Here is a 12,581-nt window from a genome sequence, read left to right as displayed (position 1 = left end):
TTGATTTTAATATGAAATGGAAGTTGTTTTCTGTTGGTGGTGAGCAAACTTGTCCAACAAAAATATAGGATATATTTGTTGTCTTAAGGTGTTACAGGCTTTGTTTTTTCCATTTATGTTTTGAGGTTGGACTTTAGCACGTCTAGCTCGTTAGCACGTCTAGCTCGTTAGCCCGTCTAGCTCGTTAGCATGTATAGCCCGTTAGCCCGTCTAGCTCGTTAGCATGTATAGCCCGTTAGCCCGTCTAGCTCGTTAGCATGTATAGCCCGTTAGCACGTCTAGCTCGTCAGCGAGTCTAGCTCGTTAGCCCGTCTAGCTCGTTAGCATGTATAGCCCGTTAGCCCGTCTAGCTCGTTAGCATGTATAGCCCGTTAGCCCGTCTAGCTCGTTAGCACGTCTAGCTCGTTAGCACGTAGGACGCACTGATTGGTGTCACCTCGTTAGTCTGTATGTGTTACACCTGTGCTGGCTTGTCCATCTCGTTAGTGGGAAGGTGTTTCACCTGAGCTGGTCCAGGTTCTATTTAAGAGTGTCTGGCCCAGTGCTCCAGTTGTCTTGATACATGTGGAGAGTCAACACCTTTAGTTGCTCCACCTTTTTGGTTTACTTCCTGTCTTTAAGTTTGGTGTGGGTTTTTCTTTTGTTTTCCTCTTCTTGGGCAGATTTAGTGGGTCTCATGGTGGGTGTCTTTTAGGTCCCAGTTGTTGTTACTAGTCAACTTCCAGTGGACACCCCCATAGTGTCTTTCAGAACCCCTCCTAAAACCCCACCTGTTTAGTTGTGGTTGTTGTCAGTGACTTTGTTAGTCCCTCTTCTGTTTGAGCAACATTTGAGATTTTTCTTGGTGGGGAACGTAACAACAAACAATGTAGTAAAACAAGCTGGTATTTTGGGTTGGATATTGCATCCAATTAATATTTTAATCAATGGCAATTCCTTAGAATGTTCATTAGTCTTTCAGTTGTTAGTCTTCTGTTTGTTGTTTACTAAATATTTCTGTTTATTTTCATTTTTTTATTTTTTCCTGTGAAGCCATTGTGTTGCATCCATGTCTGAAAGGTGCTGTATAAATAAAGCTTGATTTGATTTCAACAAATTAACCCAATGACTGACCAATCAACAGACTCTTGGTATGAAAAACAGTATCACGTTTCCAGCCTGCTGAAGGCGTGGTGGAGTGGTAAACACCACCCCCGGCTCTACCAGGGGCTTGAGGTGGTCTCCCACAGCTCTGCTTATGTCATGTTCTGTGGCCTTATCGTTCCATTTATTGACTGACCCTGCAACACAGAAACACATTTAGTCATATTATATAAAACACTCAAAGTAATGGATATGGAGCATCTATGGCCTCAGTTACACCTGGCACCTAAATGTGACTTCTGTCATCTGATCACTCCAAGCTGCATTAGGTTCAGATCTACCAGGATGGGCCTTTGACATAGTCTGGATGCAGTCAGGCCACTGAATATGCATAAGCAATGTAAAGAGATGGGGTGAATGAGTGGAAAAGTACATTTGACACAAATGACCTTCATAATATCAAAGAACAAATGTGTGTGTCTGAGGGGAAATTAACTTCATACAGCCAAAAGGGTTGAGAAATTATACCAATATCAGTGGACAATTTGCACTAATGTAAATAAACAATGATGGAACATATTACCTTTTGCTGACGTGATGAACCGCTAAGGGAACATAAATATTGACCATCTAAACCATGTGTGACCTCTCACCTCTATGGCTGTAGAAGTGTTCTTCCTAACCAGTCCCTCAACAGCTCTCTGACTGAGCTCCACCCTCACTGGGTCTTCAGAGGAGAGGAAGGCTGAGGAGGGATGGAAGGATGAATGGATCAGTCAGTCAATAAAGTGTAGAGCTGCTGTCTGACAAAATCACAATTTTAGTAGTTCATTAAAGTAAATAAGGCTTTATGACTGCTGAATACCAACTATCAATCACTTAGATCATGTATTTTCAGGTAGAGATACATCCTTGGGACGTCCCTAGCCCATTGAAGTTGACATTTAAAATGGTTAAGGTTAGGGGTTAAGGTTAGGGTTTAGGGTAGGGATGTCCCAAGGATCCCAGATAGCATTGACCATTGTGCATTCTTCTGTCTCTTTTACATAGCAGGTGATGGGTTCTGACTTCTGAACTTGAAAATATTAAATATCCTTATTATGTGAAATTGAATTGAAACAATAATGTTTCTTGATGCTAATATGATGTACAATATTCCATGATGTTTCTATATGATAACAATAGCCTAATATATTTAATATGATGTACAATATTCCAATATGATAACAATAGCGTAAAATATTTAATATGCCATATCATTTTTTTTTAACAGTTTCACTAATTCATTTTAATTAACTTAATCATTATGATTCAACATCAGTTCACCGTCTCACCCCATACTGTATTGGAGCAGCAGCAGCTGACTGCCCAGTTCAACATCAGTTCACCGTCTCACCTCATACTGTATTGGAGCAGCAGCAGCTGACTGCCCGGTTCAACATCAGTTCACCGTCTCACCTCACACTGTATTGGAGCAGCAGCAGCTGACTGCCCGGTTCAACATCAGTTCACCGTCTCACCTCATACTGTATTGGAGCAGCAGCAGCTGACTGCCCAGCTCACCGTCTCACCTCATACTGTATTGGAGCAGCAGCAGCTGACTGCCCAGTTCAACATCAGTTCACCGTCTCACCTCATACTGTATTGGAGCAGCAGCAGCTGACTGCCCAGTTCAACATCAGTTCACCGTCTCACCTCATACTGTATTGGAGCAGCAGCAGCTGACTGCCCAGTTCAACATCAGTTCACCGTCTCACCTCATACTGTATTGGAGCAGCAGCAGCTGACTTGATCGTTGATACTAATCATCATGTTTGAATCTGAGAGTAAATAGAGCCGACTACACTCTAAAAATGAAGGGTTCAACTGGAGTTGTTCTCAGATCCCCTAAGAACCGTAGGGTTCTTGGTCAATGAAAAACAGCCCCAAAAGGTTCTTCAAAGAACTTGTTAGAAGGTGGGTTCATCGAGGAACCTCCGTTGTTGCTGGACTTCTTCCGGGAACTTCGCAATTACAACTAAAAACGATGGTGACAAGTTTGGATGCGACAACAGTTAAAAAGGTTAAGTTGGGTTGATGTTTGGCTCTGAATATGTCTCGAAATCATTTATTATAATAATATAACACACTAATAATGAATAACGAAGACAATGATGGTTTTCTGTGAATATCTTCCATAACGTTACGATAGTTAATGAACGTAAATATTAGAAAGCCGGGTTTGATCGTCGGCGTTGTATGAGCTACAGTACAGTACCGTTAGCTAGCTAGCTAACGTTATGTCCTAACTAGGCACAACTAGGTTTGGATTATTTCCTCAACTATATTCTTTCCCATATATTGTATATCGTTTCCATAAAGCCAACATGGCTTTACACTCATTAACGTAAGTTTCCAATCTAAAGCAGTTCTCACTTTTGTGTTAATAAACTAGCTAACGTTAGCTTCGTTAACTAACTAACTAACTAAGGACGGTGACCTGTCCAGACGAGATGTTACAACGAACTGAATCGTCAATGGAGGTCTTCCTCTTTATATAGGCTGCTACAGCATGCAATACTATTAACTCACAAGGGGGCTTAACGTTACATGTACAATACTATCCCATTTAGGAAACGTTACATGTACAATACTATCCCATTCAGGAAACGTTACATGTACAATACTATCCCATTTTGGAAACGTTACATGTACAATACTATCCCATTTTGGAAACGTTACATGTACAATACTATCCCATTTTGGAAACGTTACATGGACAATACTATCCCATTTTGGAAACGTTATTGTACAATACTATCCCATTTTGGAAACGTTACATGTACAATACTATCCCATTTTGGAGACGTTACATGTACAATACTATCCCATTTTGGAAATGTTACATGTACAATACTATCCCATTTAGGAAACGTTACATGTACAATACTATCCCATTTTGGAAACGTTATTGTACAATACTATCCCATTTTGGAAACGTTACATGTACAATACTATCCCATTTTGGAGACGTTACATGTACAATACTATCCCATTTAGGAAACGTTACATGTACAATACTATCCCATTTAGGAAACGTTACATGTACAATGCTATCCCATTTAGGAAACGTTACATGTACAATACTATCCCATTTTGGAAACGTTACATGTACAATACAATCCCATTTTTGGAAACGTTACATGTAAAATACTATCCCATTTTTTGAAACGTTTCATGGACAATACTATCCCATTTTGGAAACGATACATGGACAATACTATCCCATTTTGAAACGTTACATGTACAATACTATCCCATTTTGGAAACGTTACATGTACAATACTATCCCATTTTGGAGACGTTACATGTACAATACTATCCCATTTTGGAAACGTTACATGTTCGCCCCCTTGTGGAGGGAAATTAATATCTTAGATGGTAGCTGTAGATGGGATTCAAATGCATAATGGTATTAATACAGTGTCTAGACTACCTCTTTTGTATAAATACCCTTCAGAATCCAAACACAGTATTGCCACGCAGCAAAATGTTGCGTATGATCTTTCAAGTCAGCCTGATAAAATATTGAACAATTTGTGTACAAAGATATCTTGAAATGTGATATTAGGGCTGTATGGCAGTACTGTTACTGTATGGCAGTACTGTATTGGCTAGTGCTTTCTCCAATATGTTCTTCTATTTTACATTACATTGTATGTTGATGACATTTATCTTTAAATATTGATGTAGTACATTTACCATTACGTAATTTAGCAGACGATCTTATCCAGAGCAACTTACAAATTACAAAGTATATATATATATATATATATATATATATATATATATATTAATGCTTGTAAGACTATTCTTTGACACATTTTCTCTTCCTTTGAAACTCTTATTGTAACGGCTGTCTTTAGAGAGAGTGGACCAAAATGCAGCGGAGTTAGTGTTCATCGTATATTTAATGATCAAACGGACACTATACAATACAAAACAATAAACAGACAACCAAAACAGTCCTGTCACGTTTAACACAGTAACAAGAACAATTACCCACACCACACAACGGAAACGTAGGCAACTTATGTGTGACTCCCAATCAACCACAACCCTCTACAGCTGTGCTTGATTGGAAGTCACACGGCCAAAATTAAATGAAACAATAAAACACTTACTCCCTTCTGCCACGTCCTGACCCAACTACACCCTCTACTGGTCAGGACGTGACAGTACCCCCCCCTCAAGGTGCAGACCCCGGGATGCACCTAAAAAAAGGAAAACACAAAAAAAATCCCCAACAAAAAGGAACACCTAAACAATAAGGGAGGGAAGGGAGGGTGGCTGCCGTCACCGACGGCACTGTGCTACACCCTCCCTCCCCAACCCACCTATCCTGGAGGTGGCTCCGGTGCAGGACGTGGACCCTGCTCCACCCTCGGCGTCGCCCACTTTGGTGGAGCCGATAGCTGCACCAGGCAGACGGACCCCCCGAGCCGGGCCGGAGGACAGGAGGGCCCCTCGGGCCGGGCAACAGGAGGGCCCCTCGGGCCGGGCCGGAGGGCAGGAGGGCCCCTCGGGCCGGGCCGGAAGGCATGCGGGCCCCTCGGGCCGGGCCGGAAGGCATGCGGGCCCCTCGGGCCGGGCCGGAAGGCATGCGGGCCCCTCGGGCCGGGCCGGAAGGCATGCGGGCCCCTCGGGCCGGGCCGGAAGGCATGCGGGCCACTCGGGCCGGGCCGGAAGGCATGCGGGCCACTCGGGCCGGGCCGGAAGGCATGCGGGCCACTCGGGCCGGGCCGGAAGGCATGCGGGCCACTCGGGCTGGGCCGGAAGGCATGCGGGCCACTCGGGCTGGGCCGGAAGGCATGCGGGCCACTCGGGCTGGGCCGGAAGGCAGGAGGACCACTCGGGCTGGACCGGAGGGCAGGAGGACCACTCGGGCTGATCCTGACAGGCCGGGCACCCTGGCAGATCAGGGCAGGCGGGCACCTCTGGCAGAACCGGGCAGTCTGGCCACTCCGGCAGAACAGGGCAGTCCGGCCACTCCGGCAGTTCAGGGCAGTCTGACCTCTCTGGCGACTGTTGACTGGCGGGCAGCTCCGACGACTGTTGACTGGCGGGCAGCTCCGACGACTGTTGACTGGCGGGCAGCTCCGACGACTGTTGACTGGCGGGCAGCTCCGACGACTGTTGACTGGCGGGCAGCTCCGACGACTGTTGACTGGCGGGCAGCTCCGACGACTGTTGACTGGCGGGCAGCTCCGACGACTGTTGACTGGCGGGCAGCTCCGACGACTGTTGACTGGCGGGCAGCTCCGACGACTGTTGACTGGCGGGCAGCTCCGACTCAGGATTCACCAGGCTGGGGAGACATAACGGAGGCCTGGCTTGAGGAGGTGGCACAGGAGAGACCAGGGTGGAGAGACCCACTGGAGGACCGGTCCGTGGAGGAGACACGGGCTTGACCAGGATAGGGAGATCCACTGGAGGACTGGTCCGTGGAGGAGTCACGGGCTTGACCAGGATAGGGAGATCCACTGGAGGACTGGTCCGTGGAGGAGACACGGGCTTGAACAGGATAGAGAGACCCACTGGAGTACTGGTCCGTGGAGGAGGCACGGGCTTGACCAGGATAGGAAGACATGCAGGAGGCTTGGTTCTGGGCGTAGGTACAGGATGTGCAGGGCTGGGAAGACATGGAGGAGGCCTGTTTCTGGGCGCAGGCACAGTCTTTACCAGACAACCAGCACGCACCTCAGGACGAGTATGGAGAGCTGCCTCAGGTGACATCATACCCACGACACGCTCATTAGGGCGAATGCCGTACTTTATGCACCACACTAGCAGCTCTCTCATCTCTCTCTCTCCTAATTTTCCCATTAACCCCGTCACAGTCTCTGTCTCATAGCCCTCGCTCACCTCCAATGTCATCCCGACTGGCTCTGGTTCCGACCTCAGCTCCACCGACTGTCCCGTGTGCCCCCCCCCAAAAAAATATTGGGGCTGCCTCTCGCGCTCGTTGCGCTCTCTCTCCTCGTAGTATCGCCTCTCCGCTCTCGCCGCTTCAATCTCCCACTGCGGGAGGCGATAATCCCCAGCCTGAGTCCATGGTCCCTCTCCGTCCAGGATCTGTTCCCATGTCCATTTGTCCATAACGCTGTAGTCCTGCAGCTCCTTCCTCTTCCGCCGCTTGGTCCTGGTTTGGTGGGTAATTCTGTAACGGCTGTCTTTAGAGAGAGTGGACCAAAATGCAGCGGAGTTAGTGTTCATCGTATATTTAATGATCAAACGGACACTATACAATACAAAACAATAAACAGACAACCAAAACAGTCCTGTCACGTTTAACACAGTAACAAGAACAATTACCCACACCACACAACGGAAACGTAGGCAACTTATGTGTGACTCCCAATCAACCACAACCCTCTACAGCTGTGCTTGATTGGAAGTCACACGGCCAAAATTAAATGAAACAATAAAACACTTACTCCCTTCTGCCACGTCCTGACCCAACTACACCCTCTACTGGTCAGGACGTGACACTTATAGGACAGAACATGGACACAATGCAATTGGGATCAAGAAGAAGGTACAGATATGTTGTAGGACAGCTGCATTTGAAGTGTACATTTAACCTACATAGCAGTCAATACAAACTGACATCTATTAGCATACAAATGTGTGCAAATGATCTTTTCAGATCTTCTCAGAAATGAATCAAGTCCATGGAATGGATATAGACAAAAAGATAATTCAAGGACTATTAGAGGTAGAGAGGCGAGGCAGGGGTGAGGACATCATCCTGCTATTTTGACAGTCCCTGAAGGACAATACAGAAGAGGGATTTGCTCTTATTCCTTCCCTTTCTCTAATGTATTTGGTAATAAAATGAGCAAGTGTAGTAAGATCATTGCTTTACTTTACTAGGACTGGAGACCACAGCAGTGATTCTGCTCTTGCCCTACCTCTTCAATGAGGACCCGAGTGGCCTTTATGTCCGTGACAAGGTATGCCTATGCACCAATCATCTGTTTCTTCATAAACATAGGTGTGCATACTTATATAAAACTACAGCTGAACATTTGTTATGTTCTTTGTTAATTGTATGTGTATCAATCTTTTCTTACTTTTGTTGACACAGATTTCACCGCTCTTCACTCCTTTACTGCACATCGGCGGAAATCCATTTCACCATGAGAGTGAAATCCCGCTGGCCTTTGATGGGGAGAACATCCACGCCCTCGAGGACGTCCCCATGGGACTTGGGGCTCTGCTACGGCTGGATTTTTATTTTTCCTTCAATTTCCCAAAAATGTCAGAAAAACAGTTATGTTGTGAAGTTACTGTGTTCTGGGGATCAGAGAAGTTGGGGTGAAGTTACCAGGGCCGGTCATAAAGATGGAAAACTTCCTAACATAACTAAGTGGATACGATATACACACTAAAGCTGAAAAATCTGTATTTAACATCAAGTCTACAATGTTGTTAGTTTACCTGTGATTCATTTTCAATGTTGTTTTTATTTTACATCATTATTTTATACATTTTAAATGTCATGAAAATCACTATACCAAGTAAATGTATTATTTATTATGGTCTGACATGTCTGCAGAAATGTTGCAATTTGGTAATGTGTTTTGCTTGGTAAGTGGTTTTGTAAATATTAATTCACAGTTGTGGTGCCACTAAATAAACAATGAATTATTTAAATCAATATTGTGAATATTATTATTATTATTATTATTCAAATGTTTTTATAATGGAGGGAGGGTGGACAGGGAGTTAAAAAAATTAACCCCAAAAGGTTCTTTGAGGAACCATGATAAGGGGTTCTTCAAAGAACTTTTAGGGGTTCCCACAAAATGTTCTTCAAATAACTTATAGGGGTTCCCCCACAGTTCCAATTTGAAGAACCCCTAAAGGATACTCCAGGAACCTTTACTTTTTAGAGTGTATATTGATAAAAGTCTCCTGGTCCGAGAGACATTTACATAGTTATACACAGCCCAATTTGGGATGACTCTTTTAGGGCGAAATAGCGGCCACAACAGACAGACCTGATATCGACCATAATTCAACGTCCTTTGGACGTCACGTGCTGACTGGGTATGACCAAAGTTATTATATTTATCTACACTTTGAAGTACATTTTTACACTATAATTAATGTTTATGATGCCACATCGCCCGTTTTCAAAGGGAGTCGTTGGTTTTTAGGGGCAGTCGCTTTTAAGCTTTTTGTCTGAAAGTATTTTCTCAACTGCGATACCAACTCCAGTCAGCAGATGGCGATGTGCGTCTTTCAGGTGATTCTGCCACTGTGACGTATAATCTAGTGGACCGGACGATTCTTCAGCATCAACAGCTAGCCAGACACCTTGGTTCACTCTAACTTTATGGAAAAAGGTTTATTCAATAAATCTAGCAACTCCTCTCATACTGGGAAGAACCCCCCCCCCCCCGGCCTTAAGGGCAGTTTATTTCAAATGTAGTACCTGGACGGAGAAAATCCAATAAGCGTTTTATAGTTACATTGTTAGGGTAAAATAACCTAAAGTGGACACACTCCCATCAGTTTCTGAGACAATTGCCCAGACTTTGTAGACAGTTTAATAACGCTTAACCCTCATCTTTATCAAATGATCCATTAAAGATACCAACTCAAAACCTACGTTCGTCTACATATGGGTTGTTTAAATTGTACCTAATTATATTCCCAGTATTACTTCATCAAATCTCTAGTAATCGATTATACACACATACAATTCATCATATATTCATATATTCACAGAATCCATATAAAACGTAAGAAATTCTCAGGTAGTCACGACAACCATTCCATTTGCTTTTTCAGGGACTCTCCATAGCTACGAAGCATCTCTCCAAACATCCTCCCAGCAGAACCAAAAATAAACTTTAGTTTCCAGGACAATGACCATGGGATCCTCAACGGTTCTCTAACCTCCCAGAGACCACGGCAAAATCAAGCCTCCCAGGAACTATAGACCTTCCGCTGCTTTCTAAAATATCATCCCGCTTATTATCCACATTTCAATCATCTGATTCAGCATATTTCTATGTGTTACTATCCAGACGACAGATTAAGACTCATATCACAGTCACACAACTCGCATATCACAGTCACACAACTCTCATATCACAGTCACAACTCTCATATCAGTCACACAACTCTCATTTCACAGTCACACAACTCTCATATCACAGTCACACAACTCTCATATCACAGTCACACAACTCTCATATCACAGTCACACAACTCTCATATCACAGTCACACAATGCTATTCTCAAACATACCTAATCAATTAGTTGTTTTTCAACAATATTTTAACCTGCAGGAATATTTCCACATTTCTATCTAATGGTTAGTTCCTAGGATAATGAAACTCATACATTTACATCTTTCAATACTTCTAAAATGGGGTCCAGGTTTAAAACAATTACAGGTGCACCTTACTATCTTATACTATATCATAAATGGTCATAACTAGTAAACACAGATTCTAGTTCTCATCCAGTTTACAGAGATAGCTGACTCAGCCTCAGAGCCTCCTGACTGGGCCCTGTTTACACCTACACACAGGAATACACACTCAGAGCCTCCTGACTGGGCCCTGTTTACACCTCCACAAAGGAATACACACTCAGAGCCTACGAGGATTTTCTAAAAACTCAACTTTGTGTTTCGCTCACCTCTTTCTTTTTTTAAACTACGTTCGAGATGTGGTATCCACTCGGCTCACTGCCTCTCAGATCAAAGGTGGGTCCATTTGCTCCGTTCTCTAAGTGTGGTCTCCCTGAGATCCCAAGTTAGAGGAATCCCTTGTGGACCATTTACCCAGGTCACCAGGAGCGCTCACCAAGTCAAGATTCACATCCCCATACGTGGTGGTTAATTTCTTTAATATCAATTGAGACAAACTTATCACACAAGTCAGAGTTATTCTAAAACTAAATCTTTATTCACTTACTAATAAGGTAGCAGGTCAAAACAACACACACATATAAAGTGAATCAATTGAGTGTTCTACGATAATGATGGCTGGTAGACGAATCACCCCCAGATGATTCATTGAGAGATGAATCACCCCCAGATGATTCATTGAGAGATGAATCACCCCCAGATGATTAATTGAGAGATGAATCACCCCCAGATGATTCGTTGAGAGATGAATCACCCCCAGATGATTCGTTGAGAGATGAACCACCCCCAGATGATTCGTTGAGAGATGAACCACCCCCAGATGATTCGTTGAGAGATGAACCACCCCCAGATGATTCGTTGAGAGATGAACCACCCCCAGATGATTCGTTGAGAGATGAATCACCCCCAGATGATTCGTTGAGAGCCATGAGACAAAAGTACAAAGGTCTTTTAAAGCCAAGATGCACCCCTTTCAACCTACATGACCAACAACAGATGTATAGAACGGGTCACAAGGTTAAGATTTGTATGAAAGATACTTATAATTCTCAGCAGACAGTATCTGCTGTAGAAACAGTACTCTTTGTGTAGAGACCAGGGTCTGGCCCTGGGGTCATCTCTCCCTGGTACCATATAGAACAGAAACATTAACTCATGCTCTGGAATGCGGTCTCTTTAGGTTTTATCACCCAAAAGACATTGTAAATCTCCTGTCAGTGTTTTCTCCCAGAGGCCCATCCTCAGTAGAACACAGACACAATAGTTCTAAGAACCCTCCATTCTGTTGCATAAAACAACCATTTGATGCAATAAAAGTATAATAACATAATCTTGCAATTTTGCTCTCAGTGTCCACTGAAAGTTGACTAGTAACAACAACTGGGACCTAAAAGACACCCACCATGAGACCCACTAAATCTGCCCAAGAAGAGACAAACAAAAGAAAAACCCACACCAAACTTAAAGACAGGAAGTAAACCAAAAAGGTAGAGCAACTAAAGGTGTTGACTCTCCACATGTATCAAGACAACTGGAGCACTGGGCCAGACACTCTTAAATAGAACCTGGACCAGCTCAGGTGAAACACCTTCCCACTAACGAGATGGACAAGCCAGCACAGGTGTAACACATACTGACTAACGAGGTGACACCAATCAGTGCGTCCTACGTGCTAACGAGCTAGACGTGCTAACGCGCTAGACGTGCTAACGCGCTAGACGTGCTAACGCGCTAGACGTGCTAACGCGCTAGACGTGCTAACGCGCTAGACGGGCTAACGCGCTAGACGGGCTAAAGTCCAACCTCAAAACACAAAATGGAAAAACCAAAGACTAACACCTTAAAAGTTTGCTCACCATCAACAGAAAACAACTTCCATTTCACATTATAATCAACAACAATGCTTCACCTTCACCAATATAAACATGGTGTCTACTGGCTGTCAACAATTAAAAACACGAAGAAACATATTTCTAGAACCTTATATTTTTCCCCCACTAGCTTCTAGAACTCTCGTCTTCCTAAAACTCACTAGCTTCTAGAACTCTCGTCTTCCTAAAACCCACT

General features: G+C 43.9%; 1 protein-coding gene and 1 pseudogene across 1 annotated transcript in view; one reads left to right on the top strand and one right to left on the bottom strand.

The window, feature by feature from the left end:
* The window catches only part of LOC145867019 (uncharacterized), a 145,232-nt gene that overhangs the window by 59,170 nt on the left and 73,481 nt on the right, over positions 1 to 12,581 (top strand). The window lies entirely within an intron of this gene.
* LOC145866959 (uncharacterized) overlaps positions 1 to 12,581 on the bottom strand; it is a 56,590-nt pseudogene that overhangs the window by 25,576 nt on the left and 18,433 nt on the right.

This window comes from Salmo salar, unplaced genomic scaffold, assembly GCF_965601325.2.
Source record: "Salmo salar unplaced genomic scaffold, fSalSal1 ptg000152l, whole genome shotgun sequence".
In the NCBI taxonomy this organism is placed as follows: domain Eukaryota; kingdom Metazoa; phylum Chordata; class Actinopteri; order Salmoniformes; family Salmonidae; genus Salmo; species Salmo salar.
The sequence above is the reverse complement of the archived record's forward strand: the minus strand, read 5'-3'. Positions and strand labels throughout refer to the sequence as shown.